Below are 15,213 nucleotides of genomic sequence, written 5' to 3'. Positions count from 1 at the left end.
GAAACAGATTGGATTTTATCTCATGACGCACAGCTTTGACACCACTAATTGTGTGCCTTTAAAAAGAACCCACTCCCCTCATCACTAAACCAAACGTACACTGTGCAAGAATAACCCAATTACAATAAATTGACAGCTGGTCAACTCTTCTGAACCATCAATGCGGTGGAATGCCTGAATGTCTTTTAGCTATGAGCTGTCAAGGGCGTCTCTCAATGAGTCTCATATCATCGCTTTGCTGAGGAATTATTTAAATGACAAAATATGTTTTTCAAATCCAATAGGCTAATGAGCTCTTGGCGAATCAGCGCATGGGTGAGATTGTCACTGCTCTATTTAGAATACATTTAGCCCAACTGCATCGCATAGAAAATAGACCTCAGTTAAACCGACAAGACACCCTGTCAGCTGGAGAGATTGTTTCAGCTCAATCCATGATGTCAGATGGATTAAAAATGAGGGCTTGAAATTGCCAGGGATCTCGTGATACCATATTATCACGAATACTTTGGTGCCGATATGATACACTACATGACCAAAAGTATGTGGACACCTGCTCATCAAACATCTTATTAAAAAATCATGGGCATTAATATGGAGTTGGTCCCCCCCACCTTTGCTGCTATAACAGCCTGACGTTGCTTCCAGAGGCTGTTTGGAACACGGTAGTGAGTGTTGCAACCGAGGACAGACAATTTTTACATGGCCTACCACTTTGCGGCTGAACCATTGTTGCTCCTAGACGTTTCCACTTCCCAATAACAGCACTTACTGTTGACCAGGGCAGCTCTAGCGGGGCATACATTTGATGAACTGACTTGTTGGAAATGTGGGACAGTGCCACCTTAAAAGTCACTAAGCTCTTCAGTAAGCCATTCTACTGCCAATGTTCGTCTATGGAGATTGCATGGCTGTGTGGTCGATTTTATACACCTGTCAGCAACCGGTGTGGTTGAAATAGCCGAATCCAGTCATTTGAAGGGGTGTACACATACTTTTGTAAATACAGTACCAGTCAAAAGTTCTGACACAACTACTCATTCAAGGGTTTTTCTTTATTAGTACTATTTTCTACATTGTAGAATAATAGTGAAGTCATCAAAACTATGAAATAACACATATGAATCATGTAGTAACCATGTAGTGAAATTGTCAAAACGAAAAGATACAATATATTGTAAAAAAGAATATCCCGATATGTAACTGTATCGATTTCCCCCCCATCGCTATTAAAACCCTTTCCTGCAGTCAAATGACCAAATCGTCCTCTAGTGGCCTTATGGGTGGAATATTATTCATATTTTTCATAATTTCATAATTAATAAACACAATTTAAAAAATAAACGGAAAATGTGGTGTTTCTGTGTCAAAGAGTTCTGTTATATTTCAGTCTTCTGTGATGTATATAAAGTGTAATATTGGGATGCAAACTCTAAATGTAATACATTTCAACTCGACACCTGTACCATGTCAGATGTATTATTTTGTTTAAGCCCATAACCATGTGTGTGAGGTGTTTGTTTCAAAGTAGATTTGTTTAAGACTACCAAGAAACACTCTGTGTGACCCTGATTTAGCCCACTGCAGTAAATTGTGTGATCTTTTCATAACTTTACGTGAAGAGATCAAGAAGAATGATCTCTTCAATTAAACTGAATACGTGAACTGGTTTACCAAGAGGCTATGTATGTTTGGCATTGATTCCTGTGCCTCTGTCTGAAGGACATCTAAGGAACATCTGGTTTGGTAACTCTGGTGTGGTAGAGTTTGTTGTTGACCTTCGGTGGTCACCGGTCAAAGCTATTCTCTAATTCATTCCAGCCTGATTGGCTTTCTCTCCTTTCTCAGTCTTCTGATCTTATTTGGTGGCACAGTTTTGAGCAGCCTTAGCTGTGTGCCGATGAACGCACACATTTTACTGTTCCGTTGTCATGCCAGCCCAACATTCGTTAACTATTAACAATAGGGTTAAAGACAAGGATTGATCCATGGGCCTATTCTGGAAAGATAACATCAGGCCTTGAAGTACTTTGAGTTCTTAAAAACCCATGACAGGTCCTTATTTTTGTTGCCTTAATAGGTGTGTGTTTGGCATTGGTGTTTTGGTCCACTCTCCGTAGGTATGTCTTGTTCTGTCTATGAATAGCTTGGCTTGGCTAGGACTCATTGGATAGCTCTTGTTTTGACAATGACTCAATGGATAGATCTCATCCTGTCTGGATGTGTTTTCGTGGATAGTTCTGGTTCTGGGCAGGATAGCTCTTGTACTGGCTATGTTCTGGCTATGGGTCCGTGGTTAGTGCTTACTCTGGCTAGGTTCTGGTTGCTGTTGTTTTGCTTCTGATGCCATGAATATAGATTGGCACTATATGGATCGTTTTTGTCCTGGCTGTGACTCTGGGTGGATAGTTCTTTAGTTCTTGTTCTGGTGCTGTGACTCTGGGTGGATAGTTCTTTAGTTCTTGTTCTGGTGCTGTGACTCTGGGTGGATAGTTCTTTAGTTCTTGTTCTGGCGCTGTGACTCTGGGTGGATAGTTCTTGTTCTGGCGCTGTGACTCTGGGTGGATAGTTCTTTAGTTCTTGTTCTGGTGCTGTGGGACGTTTTGAGTTCTGTCTAAGTTCTGGCTACAACTGTGGAAAGGTTTATTGTTTTCTTAGAGGATTTAATGTTAATTGGCAAAAGGAGAAAAATAACTCCTGAGGGTGTGCTTTCATCTGTGCTACAGCGGGTACGATCATGTAGTCATAACAGCCTGCAGGCTACTATCTGCGGGCCTAACTCTGTGTGTGTGCGTGCGTGCGTGTGTGTGTGTGTGTGTATGTGTGTTCATGATGGTTCTCCAATCAGGATAATCTCTTTACACTGGAATGTGCAGCTTGTCACTCTCGTCTTGAACAAGCCCCTCTCAGGATCACCTGCATGTTCCAGTGAAGTCAGATCTCAGTGTAGGGCATGCTGTGTGTTTCTCATAGCCTGCACTATGGACTGTGCTTGTGAAAGAGAGTGACTTTAGGCTGTCAGTCTATCCATATTAGGCGGTTATACTAGTGTTTTAGTGTAATGGTGATCATACACATAGCCAACTATAAAGGCTTGGTTGCTGGAAGCTCATTTGAACATTTTCCCACAGATCAAACCTATTGTTCTGTAGATTTGCATTTATGGCTGTGTAGTTTACTTGACATATTGTGCTTTAGTGTTGCAGGGGTTGTAGGGTCAGGTTTCTCATGTCCTGGGGGTTTTAGGTGTCCAGTCTCAGAGAGGGCCACCTGGAGCAACAGGTGGCCAGGGTCCAGTACCCTCCCCTGGGGCTCCGAGCCACCCTGCCTCCCAAGCCTGACCCTGCATACCTCAATAGCCTTCCACAGCCTCTTCCACACAGGATGAGGGGGAGAGAGGGAGGGATGGAGAAAGGAGGTAGAGGAGAGGAGAATGAAGGCGGGAGGGAATAGAGAACATAGCTGTGCAGGAGAGAAGCATGGAAGAGAAAGGGAAGGGAGGACAAAGATAAAACATGCAAGCGGAGGAGTGAAAAGTCTGCATAGTTCGAGAGACATAGAAGTTGTAGATGTTTGCTCACACTCCTGTATCCCTGCCACCTACCTAACAATTGATCACATTACACAGATGTACCTGAAACGATGTGCTTTTGGCCTTTCAAGGGTGTTGAATAAATCTCCTTGAGGCCTGTCTCGGTGATAATACAGTGCATTCAGAAAGTATTCAGACCCTTTGACTTTTTCCACATTTTGTTTACGTTATAGCCTTATTCTAAAATGGATGAAGTTGTTTTTCCCCCTCATCAATCTACACGCAATCCTCCATAATGACAAAGCAAAAACAGGTTTTTAGAATTTTTTGCAAATTTATGATTTTTTTTAAACGGAAATATCACATTTACATAAGTATTCAGACCCTTTACTCAGTACTTTGTTGAAGCACTTTTGGCAGCAATTACAGCCATGAGTCTTCTTGGCACATCTATATTTTGGGAGTTTCTCCCATTCTTCTCTGCAGATCCTCTCAAGCACTGCCAGGTTGGATGGGGAGCGTCGCTGCACAGCTATTTTCAGGTCTCTCCAGAGATGTTCGATCAGGTTCAAGTCCAGGCTCTGGCTGAACCACTCAAGGATATTCAGATACTTCTACCGAAGCCCCCCTGTGTTGTCTTGGCTGAGTGCTTAGGGTCGTTGTCCTATTGGAAGGTGAACCTTCGCCCCAGTGTGAGGTCCTGAGCGCACTAGAGCAGGTTTTCATTAAGGATCTCTCTGTTCTTTGCTCCGTTCATTTTTCCCTTGATCCTGACTAGTCTCCCAGTCCCTGTCACTTAAAAACATCCCCACAGCATGATGCTGCCACCACCATGCTTCACCACCTGGTTTCCTCCAGAAGTAACGCTTGTCATTTAGGCTAAAGCGTTCAATCTTGGTTTCATCAGACCAGATAATCTTGTTTCTCATGGTCTGAGAGTCCTTTAGTTGCCTTTTGGCAAAATCCAAGCGGGCTGTCGTGTACCTTTTACAGAGGAGTGGCTTCCGTCTGGCCACTCTACCATAAAGGCCTGATTGGTGGAGTGCTGCAGAGATGGGTGTCCTTATGGAAGGTTCTCCACAGAGGAACTGGAACTCTGTCAGAGTGACCATCAGGTTCTTGGTCACCTCCCTGACCAAGGCCCTTCTCCCCCTATTGCTCAATTTGGCCGGGCGGCCAGCTCTAGGAAGAGTCTTGGTGGTTCAAAACTTCTTCCATTTAGGAATGATGGAGGCCATTGTATTCTTGGGGACCTTCAATACAGCAGAAATGTTTTGGTACCTTTCCCCAGATCTGTGCCTCGACACAATCATGTTTCGGTGTACTACGGACAATTCCTTCGGCCTCATTGCATGGTTTTCGTTCTGACATGCACTGTCAACTGTAGGACCTTACATAGACAGATGTGTGCCTTTCCAAATCATGTCCAATCAATTGAATTTACCACAGGTGGACTCCAAGTTGTAGAAACATCTCAAGGATGATCAATGGAAACAGGATGCCCCTGAGCTCAATTTCGAGTCTCAGAGCAAAGGGACTAAATACTTACGTAAATAAGTTATTTCAGTTTTTATTTTTTATACAGTTGCAAAAAAATATTTTGTTCTGTAGAACTAACGGGAGCTTGTAGGCCTAACGGGAGCTTGTAGGCCTAACGGGAGCTTGTAGGCCTAACGGGAGCTTGTAGGCCTAACGGGAGCTTGTAGGCCTAACGGGAGCTTGTAGGCCTAACGGGAGCTTGTAGGCCTAACAGGAGCTTGTATCCTAACGGGAGCTAGGAATGGCCGATTAATTTTGTCCGATTTCAAGTTTTCATAACAATCGGCAATTTTGGACACCGATTTTCAATTTTTTTTATATATATATTTTTTTACACCTTTATTTAACTAGGCAAGTCAGTTAAGAACACATTCTTATTTTCAATGACGGCCTAGGAACGGTAGGTTAACTGCCTTGTTCAGGGGCAGAACGACAGATCTTTACCTTGTCGGCTCAGGGATTCAATCTTGGAACCTTACGGTTAAACTAGTCCAACGCTCTAACCACCAGCTCTAACCACCTGCCTCACGAGGAGCCCGCCTGTTACGCGAATGCAGTAAACATCAATGCCTTTCTTAAAATCAATACACAGAAGTATATATTTTTAAACCTGCATATTTAGCTAAAATAAATCCAGGTTAGCAGGCAATATTAACCAGGTTAAATTGTGTCACTTCTCTTGCGTTCATTGCACGCAGAGTCAGGGTATATGCAACAGTTTGGGCCGCCTGGCTCATTGCGAACTAATTTGCCAGAATTTTATGTAATTATGACATAACATTGAAGGTTGTGCAATGTAACAGGTATATTTAGACTTATAGATGCCACCCATTAGATAAAATACGGAACGGTTCCGTATTTCACTGAAAGAATAAACGTTTTGTTTTCGAGATGATAGTTTCCGGATTCGACCATATTAATGACCTAAGGCTCGTATTTCTGTGTGTTATCATGTTACAATTAAGTCTATGATTTGATAGAGCAGTCTGACTGAGCGATGGAAGGCACCAGCAGGCTCGTAAGCATTCATTCAAACGGCACTTTCATGCGTTTTGCAAGCAGCTCTTCGCAATGCTTCAAGCATTGAGCTGTTTATGACTTCAAGTCTATCAACTCCCGAGATTAGGCTGGTGTAACCGATGTGAAATGGCTAGCTAGCGGGGTGCGCGCTAATAGCGTTTCAAACGTCACTCGCTCTGAGACTTGGAGTAGTTGTTTCCCTTGCTCTGCATGGGTAACGCTGCTTCGAGGGTGGCTGTTGTCGAGGTTTTCCGGGTCGAGCCCAGGTAGCGGCGAGAAGAGGGATGGAAGCTATACTGTTACACTGGCTATACTAAAGTTCCTATAAGAACATCCAATAGTCAAAGGTATATGAAATACAAATCGTATAGAGAGAAATAGTCCTATAAATCCTATAATAACTACAACCTAAAACTTCTTACCTGGGAATATTGAAGACTCATGTTAAAAGGAACCACCAGCTTTCATATGTTCTCATGTTCTGAGCAAGGAACTTAAACGTTAGCTTTCTTACATGGCACATATTGCACTTTTACTTTCTTCTCCAACACTTTGTTTTTGCATTATCTAAACCAAATTGAACATGTTTCATTATTTATTTGAGACTAAATTGATTTTGTTGATGTATTATATTAAGTTAAAATAAGTGTTCATTCAGTATTGTAATTGTCATTATATAAAAAAAAAAAAAAAGTTTGGCCGATTAATCGGTATCGGCTTTTTTTGGTCCTCCAATAATCGGTATCGGTATCGGCGTTAAAAAATCATAATCGGTCGACCTCTAATCCTAACGGGAGCTTGTGTCCTAACGGGAGCTTGTGTCCTAACGGGAGCTTGTGTCCTAACGGGAGCTTGTATCCTAACGGGAGCTTGTATCCTAACGGGAGCTTGTGTCCTAACGGGAGCTTGTATCCTAACGGGAGCTTGTGTCCTAACGGGAGCTTGTGTCCTAACGGGAGCTTGTGTCCTAACGGGAGCTTGTATCCTAACGGGAGCTTGTATCCTAACGGGAGCTTGTATCCTAACGGGAGCTTGTGTCCTAACGGGAGCTTGTATCCTAACGGGAGCTTGTGTACTAACGGGAGCTTGTGTACTAACGGGAGCTTGTGTCCTAACGGGAGCTTGTGTCCTAACGGGAGCTTGTATCCTAACGGGAGCTTGTATCCTAACGGGAGCTTGTGTCCTAACGGGAGCTTGTATCCTAACGGGAGCTTGTGTCCTAACGGGAGCTTGTGTCCTAACGGGAGCTTGTATCCTAACGGGAGCTTGTATCCTAACGGGAGCTTGTATCCTAACGGGAGCTTGTGTCCTAACGGGAGCTTGTATCCTAACGGGAGCTTGTATCCTGACGGGAGCTTGTGTCCTGACGGGAGCTTGTGTCCTAACGGGAGCTTGTGTCCTAACGGGAGCTTGTGTCCTAACGGGAGCTTGTATCCTAACGGGAGCTTGTGTCCTAACGGGAGCTTGTATCCTAACGGGAGCTTGTATCCTAACGGGAGCTTGTGTCCTAACGGGAGCTTGTATCCTAACGGGAGCTTGTGTCCTAACGGGAGCTTGTGTCCTAACGGGAGCTTGTATCCTAACGGGAGCTTGTATCCTAACGGGAGCTTGTGTCCTAACGGGAGCTTGTGTCCTAACGGGAGCTTGTGTCCTAACGGGAGCTTGTATCCTAACGGGAGCTTGTGTCCTAACGGGAGCTTGTAGGCCTAACGGGAGCTTGTATCCTAACGGGAGCTTGTGTGCACACTCAGCTCACGTGTGTGTAGGGAGCGGTCGGAACGCAGTTGAGTGAATGAGACACAGAGGGGAAAGGAAATTTAGGGAGAAGAGCTGTGCGATGCTTGGCTTGGTTTCTTTTGTTGTTGTGCCCAGCTAATGCACATGTACAAATGGAACACTAAAGTAAAAGCAAATTAACTTTCCTCAAGACACTTTAAAATGACAAAATTTCACTTCCCGTTTTGCCAGCCACAAAGTACAATCCACCAAATAGTTTTACAGTATTAGATTTAAAAAAATTAAAGATCACGTTTTGAGTATTTGAGTACTCTATTAAATACAGGCCTATAAAAACCTGATGGAATACACAAGCTGCATTCCAAATGAGGACAGTTTTATCACAAACTCTAAATGGACTGGTTGATTGAAGTGGAACATTCCTGTCCCTACATACTGTTGTTTTGTACTGCTGACTGCGTAGTATCCATCATCAGCTTGCCACCCTGAATCAGAAGACTAGTTTTACCTAGGTAGAAGTCACACTTATGTTTGAATAAAGGCACGTGTGACCTCTAGCGTCAGTGACCTCTAGGTGTGTTGACACACACTCTGCTGTTTGTGTGTGTGAGACTGACATAGTGTTGTTAAATCATTGATAAACTCCAGACACTGGTAAGTAAGCAGAGTGTGTGTAGACAAACAGTCCTGTGTGTGCTAAGTAGATATTTGTACAAAGATTAGCTAGCGTTAAACGAGCCAAGAGCCACGCAGGCATCCTCTCAAAGACCATTCACACAGGAGCACCAGATAGCACAGCAACACTCTGACTGAAACCTCTCTCACCCTTTCTCGGTTTCTGTCTCTTTCTATCTTTGTCTCTGTCTCTAAAGGCGTCCGCATGCTGCAGTTCGGCTGGCTCCTAGCCGATCCAAACCAGTGTGCTCGCATACTCCCTTAAAAGACCTTCGCTTGAAAAACGAGAAGAATTGGCCTTTACTCTCTCTCTCTCTTACGCACACACACACACACACACACACACACACACACACACACACACACACACACACACACACACACACACACACACACACACACACACACACACACACACACACACACACACACACACACACACAGTTTGTGTGAACAGAACCCCACAGAGCCATCAACATATTTTGGTTGGAGCCATCCTTCAATGTCATCTTGTGCCAATGTGTTATGACTGTGTTATGACTGTGTAATGACTGAGTAATGACTGTTATGACTGTCTGACTGTGTAACGAATGTCTAATGACTGTCTAATGACTGTCTGACTGTGTAATGACTGAGTAATGACTGTGTAATGACTGTGTAATGACAGTGTAATGACTGTGTAATGACTGTGTAATGACTGAGTAATGACTGTGTAATGACTGAGTAATGACTGAGTAATGACTGTGTAATGACTGTCTAATGACTGTCTAATGACTGTGTATTGACTGAGTAATGACTGTGTTATTACTGTGTTATTACTGTGTTATAACTGATTTGTCTGTGTTATGACTGTGTTATGACAGAGTAATGATTGAGTAATGATCCATCACTCTGTGACAGGCACTGGAATGTCTTCTCCCTAGGGAGGGATCAACCAATGTCTTAAGCCCTCTGCATGCTTTGGTTCGGCTGGCGCCTAGCCAAACTCTGTTAGGTGAACCAAATGTATGCTCTCATACTCTCTTAAAATGTCTCATTCATTTTCACGTTTTTGCAGAGGAGATCTTAGTCACTCAATTTTACATCTAAGATGTTTAGAGCAGTATTTCTCAAGTAAAAAAATGAGCATGAATACAATTAGTCTCTTGTTGAATGACAAAAAACACTTAATTGAAGAATCTCTACTGTTAACCAATCACTGACGTAGGGGCATAGTCTTGAGCTAGCGAACTTCGGTTTGCCTCGAAGATAAGGTTTTTTGTCCACGAACAGCCGAATAAACCCTTACCGAAGACCATAACGAACCAAATGTCATCTGTTCCAAACTGTTCCAAACTGTTTCGGATGGAAAGCATGCGGACGGACGCCTTTACTCTTCAGTTACACTGAAAGTAGTTTTTCGTTGGTTATTATTGTCATTTCTGATTGTTTCTGTGTCTAGGAGTTGCTTTTCCCTCTCCAGCAGTATTCTGGGACGCGTTCTTATTGAGTTTGTTCTCTGATTCAAAAGACACTTTGTCACTCAACAACAATATTTCAGTTTGGATCAGGAAGGTGATTTGATATTTCAGTTTGGATCAGGAAGGTGATTTGATATTTCAGTTTGGATCAGGAAGGTGATTTGATATTTCAGTTCGGATCAGGAAGGTGATTTGATATTTCAGTTCGGATCAGGAAGGTGATTTGATATTTCAGTTTGGATCAGGAAGGTGATTTGATATTTCAGTTTGGATCAGGAAGGTGATTTGATATTTCAGTTTGGATCAGGAAGGTGATTTGATATTTCAGTTCGGCTCAGGAAGGTGATTTGATATTTCAGTTTGGCTCAGGAAGGTGATTTGATATTTCAGTTCAGATCAGGAAGGTGATTTGATATTTCAGTTCAGATCAGGAAGGTGATTTGATATTTCAGTTCAGATCAGGAAGGTGATTTGATATTTCAGTTCAGATCAGGAAAGTGATTTGATATTTCAGTTCAGATCAGGAAGGTGATTTGATATTTCAGTTCAGATCAGGAAGGTGATTTGATATTTCAGTTTGGATCAGGAAGATGATTTGATATTTCAGTTTGGATCAGGAAAGTGATTTGGTATTTCAGTTTGGATCAGGAAGGTGATTTGATATTTCAGTTCAGATCAGGAAGGTGATTTGATATTTCAGTTCAGATCAGGAAGGTGATTTGATATTTCAGTTTGGATCAGGAAGGTGATTTGATATTTCAGTTTGGATCAGGAAGGTGATTTGATATTTCAGTTCAGATCAGGAAGGTGATTTGATATTTCAGTTCAGATCAGGAAGGTGATTTGATATTTCAGTTTGGATCAGGAAGATGATTTGATATTTCAGTTTGGATCAGGAAAGTGATTTGGTATTTCAGTTTGGATCAGGAAGGTGATTTGATATTTCAGTTTGGATCAGGAAGTTGATTTGATATTTCAGTCTGGATCAGGAAGGTGATTTGATATTTCAGTTTGGATCAGGAAGGTGATTTGATATTTCAGTTCAGATCAGGAAGGTGATTTGATATTTCAGTCTGGATCAGGAAGGTGATTTGATATTTCAGTTTGGATCAGGAAGGTGATTTGGTATTTCAGTTCAGATCAGGAAGGTGATTTGATATTTCAGTTTGGATCAGGAAGGTGATTTGGTATTTCAGTTTGGATCAGGAAGGTGATTTGGGTCCTACCATCATAGGCTGGTGGTTAAACACGTCTGTTTATTTTTACTACACGTCCCCATCATTCCCAGAGATGTGGAAACCTATCTTAGCTGGATGGATGGATCTGGTGGCTTTCCCTGGTCTGGGATAATACCACTAGTCTATATTTGTTGCTTCACTCATAAATCAAAAGAACTGGTCTGAGAACAGCAACACAGTCAGTTTTAGATTTTAGAGATGCTATCATGTTCTGTTGTCAGTTACTGTAGCAATACAGATTACCACAGATTCTGCCTGTGTTTGTTTCTGTTGCTATTGGCACAGGTCTGTCTGTCTCTCTGTCTGTCTGTATTACTGCGCTTTGGCCTGCTTCTCTTTTAGTCCGGAACAACATCATTTGAGTTTGAGTGACAGGACACATGGAAGTCCTCTGGCCTTGCTATGACATGTCTGAGAGTCTCTCTCTCTCTCTCTCTATCTCTCTCTCTCTCTCTCTCTCTCTCTCTCTCTCTCTCTCTCTCTCTCTCTCTCCTCTCTCTCTCTCTCTCTCTCTCTCTCTCTCTCTCTCTCTCTCTCTCTCTCTCTCTCTCTCTCTCTCTCTCTCTCTCTCTCTCTCTCTCTCTCTCTCTCTCTCTCTCTCTCTCTCACACACACACACACACACCAAACTAATGCCCAGTATCACACACACACACGCACCAAACTAATGCCCAGTATCACACACACACACACACACACACACACACACACACACACACACACACACACACACACCGGTAATCTAGTTTCTGACACTCAAAGCTCCCTTTGAAATGAGTCCCCTCCAGCTGTTCCTGTGGCATTTAGGGCCCAAGGCAACTCAATCAGTCACACACACACACACAGACACAGACACAGACGCATAGACAGAGACAGACACAAACACAGAGACAGACACAGAGACAGACACAAACACAGAGACAGAGACACACACAGAGACACACAGAGCCAGAGACAAACACAGAGACAGACAGGGTTTGTTACACTAACCTGATCTTTATTACCCATGTAATAAGCAGTCTAGTACAGTCTTATTGACATATAACCCCTATCTCTCAGCCATCTATTATTGACATATAACCCATATCTCTCAGCCATCTATTATTGACATATAACCCATATCTCTCAGCCATCTATTATTGACATATAACCCATATCTCTCAGCCATCTATTATTGACATATAACCCATATCTCTCAGCCATCTATTATTGACATATAACCCATATCTCCCAGCCATCTATTATTGACATATAACCCATATCTCTCAGCCATCTATTTTTGACATATACTTCCTATCTCTCAGCCATCTATTATTGACATATAACCCCTATCTCTCAGCCATCTCTCTCCTTTCACTATGCCATGTACCTATATTTTCTCTATACCTCTTTTATAGCTGATTTTACATTTCCTCCCCGTTTTCCCAGGCTGTTTCTTATATCTGCATTCTTTCTCATTTCTTTATTCATCTCTCTCCCTCCTCTCTTTCCCTCCTTTCCTCCCCTAGAGAGAGCAGTATGGAGGACAGGAGTCAGGCTGGGCTGAGCAGGGCTTTTGAATAATATGGAGAAATGTCTCTTGATTTATAATTGGTTCCATTCACTCTGATGTATGAGCTGCCAAAGAAGCTAGGGGCCCCTTCCACTCCACTCCTCCCTTTATTTTTCCCTCCTCTGCAGCCCTGGAAGAACTCACCAGGAATATGCATGTATGTAAGTGCAAAGGTACATCTTATTGTGTGTGTTTATCTGTCTGTGTGTGTCTGTAGCTATAATCCATGTATGTTGTTATGTGTTTATCTGTCTGTGTGTGTCTGTAGCTATAATCCATGTACGTTGTTATGTGTTTATCTGTCTTTGTGTGTCTGTAGCTATAATCCATGTATGTTGTTATGTGTTTATCTGTCTTTGTGTGTCTGTAGCTATAATCCATGTACGTTCTGGAGGATTGGACTGGTCTTGTTTATTACAACCTATATTTTTACTTTTGTATGCCTCTGTGAGTATACGACGCCAGTGTGTGTGTGTGTGTGTGTGTGTGTGTGTGTGTGTGTGTGTGTGTGTGTGTGTGTGTGTGTGTGTGTGTGTGTGTGTGTGTGTGTGTGTGTGTGTGATACTGGGCATTAGTTTGGTGCGTGTGTGTGTGTGATACTGGGCATTAGTTTGGTGTGTGTGTGTGTGTGTGTGTGTGTGTGTGTGTGTGTGTGTGTGTGTGTGTGTGTGTGTGTGTGTGTGTGTGTGTGTGTGTGTGTGTGTGTGTGTGATACTGGGCATTAGTTTGGTGCGTGTGTGTGTGTGATACTGGGCATTAGTTTGGTGTGTGTGTGTGTGTGTGTGTGTGTGTGTGTGTGTGTGTGTTGTGTGTGTGTGTGTGTGTGTGTGTGTGTGTGTGTGTGTGTGATACTGGGCATTAGTTTGCTGTGTGTGTGTGTGTGTGTGTGTGTGTGTGTGTGTGTGTGTGTGTGTGTGTGTGTGTGTGTGTGTGTGTGTGTGTGTGTGTGTGTGTATGTGTGTGTGATACTGGGCATTAGTTTGGTGTCTTCTTCCTGTGGTGTATGGGACTGATTACTTGATTACTCAGGGAGTTTGCTCTGGGGCTCTTGGCTCTTAGTGAAAGCTTCTCAGAAACGCCCTGTCTTCCCTGAAGAGAGGCAACAAACACACACACACACACACACACACACACACACACACACACACACACACACACACACACACACACACACACACACACACACACACACACACACTCATTTCGTATTAAAGGCTCTTTATGCTTATGAAGTTAACTACAGTATTCCATTTAGCCGTTGCATGTGTTATGACGAAAGCAGTAACTTCTAGTCTATAGCTCATTATTATCATAGACACACACAACTGTAAACACACAAGCTGCAACACACACACGCCCAGGGTGGTGTCGGGTAGTGTGTAGGGCTCAGTCAGGTGGTTCTAGTTCCCGTGGCCCGGGAGGACACAGAGGCAGACATCCATCCAGCGTCTGTCGTGACATTATGTGTTTGTTAACCATGGCATTATGAACCTTGCCGGAGCACCAGAATTAGCGTTCAATGGTTCATTTTGCCTCGTTATATAAATGATGCATATGCAGCGGTGCCTAATTGATTAGAGCCCCCTCCGGGCCTGGCTTGATCTCCCTCGTTAATCCCTGAGACGGCCTGGTGCTCGTTAGCGTCGATGGAATGATGGGGTGGAGGGGGGAGAGAATAGCTCATTAATACTTTGTGAAGAGTGGGGGGGGGATCCCAACCTTGTTAGACGATGCTTTTGATGTGACATTTCTGTAGCATGGGATCTGTTGATGTCTGGAGATGTAGAGAAATGTTGAGAGGGGGATTGTGGGTACTCAGCTCAGAGAGAGGGGTATGAGCGGGTTCCACCTGCTGGAGTGGGCTCAACTGCCAACCTCACCAACTCAGACCTCACCAGCGCCACCATCAGGAGGGCACGGCGGCCTGATAGAAATGCCTTGTAAAGACCAGCTAACATGATTCCCTAATCTACATGACATAGACTTGTGTGTGTTCTACATAAAACAGTTCTATCTGAACGTTCTGTAACGTTAGTTTTACCACATTAAACGCGACCCAGAACTCTCCAGAATGTTGCGGCAACATCCATAGACATTAGAACCAGAGAGGGTGATAGCTCTGACGTCATCCACGTACAGTATTCCTATGGAAGACTCCAAATGGCGCATGAAGCCGGAAGGATTTGAATATGAAGCCCGTTTTCATCCTGGCTGAGGTAGTCAACCTATGAGCACACCACACCCCCATAAGGGTAAGAAGAGCATTATGAGCACACCACACCCCCATAAGGGTAAGAAGAGCATTATGAGCACACCACACCCCCATAAGGGCAAGAAGAGCATTATGAGCACACCACACCCCCATAAGGGTAAGAAGAGCATTATGAGCACACCACACCCCCATAAGGGTAAGAAGAGCATTATGAGCACACCACACCCCCATAAGGGTAAGAAGAGCTT

The 15,213-nt window shown here is 43.3% G+C and overlaps 1 protein-coding gene across 1 annotated transcript in view; it reads left to right on the top strand.

Moving 5' to 3' along the window:
• The window catches only part of LOC129859099 (brother of CDO-like), a 45,400-nt gene that overhangs the window by 1,017 nt on the left and 29,170 nt on the right, over window positions 1-15,213 (top strand). The gene's annotated exons all lie outside the window — the stretch shown is intronic.

The sequence above is a fragment of the Salvelinus fontinalis genome, chromosome 7, assembly GCF_029448725.1.
Source record: "Salvelinus fontinalis isolate EN_2023a chromosome 7, ASM2944872v1, whole genome shotgun sequence".
In the NCBI taxonomy this organism is placed as follows: Eukaryota; Metazoa; Chordata; class Actinopteri; order Salmoniformes; family Salmonidae; genus Salvelinus; species Salvelinus fontinalis.
This window is presented reverse-complemented; position numbering and strand designations above follow the sequence as displayed.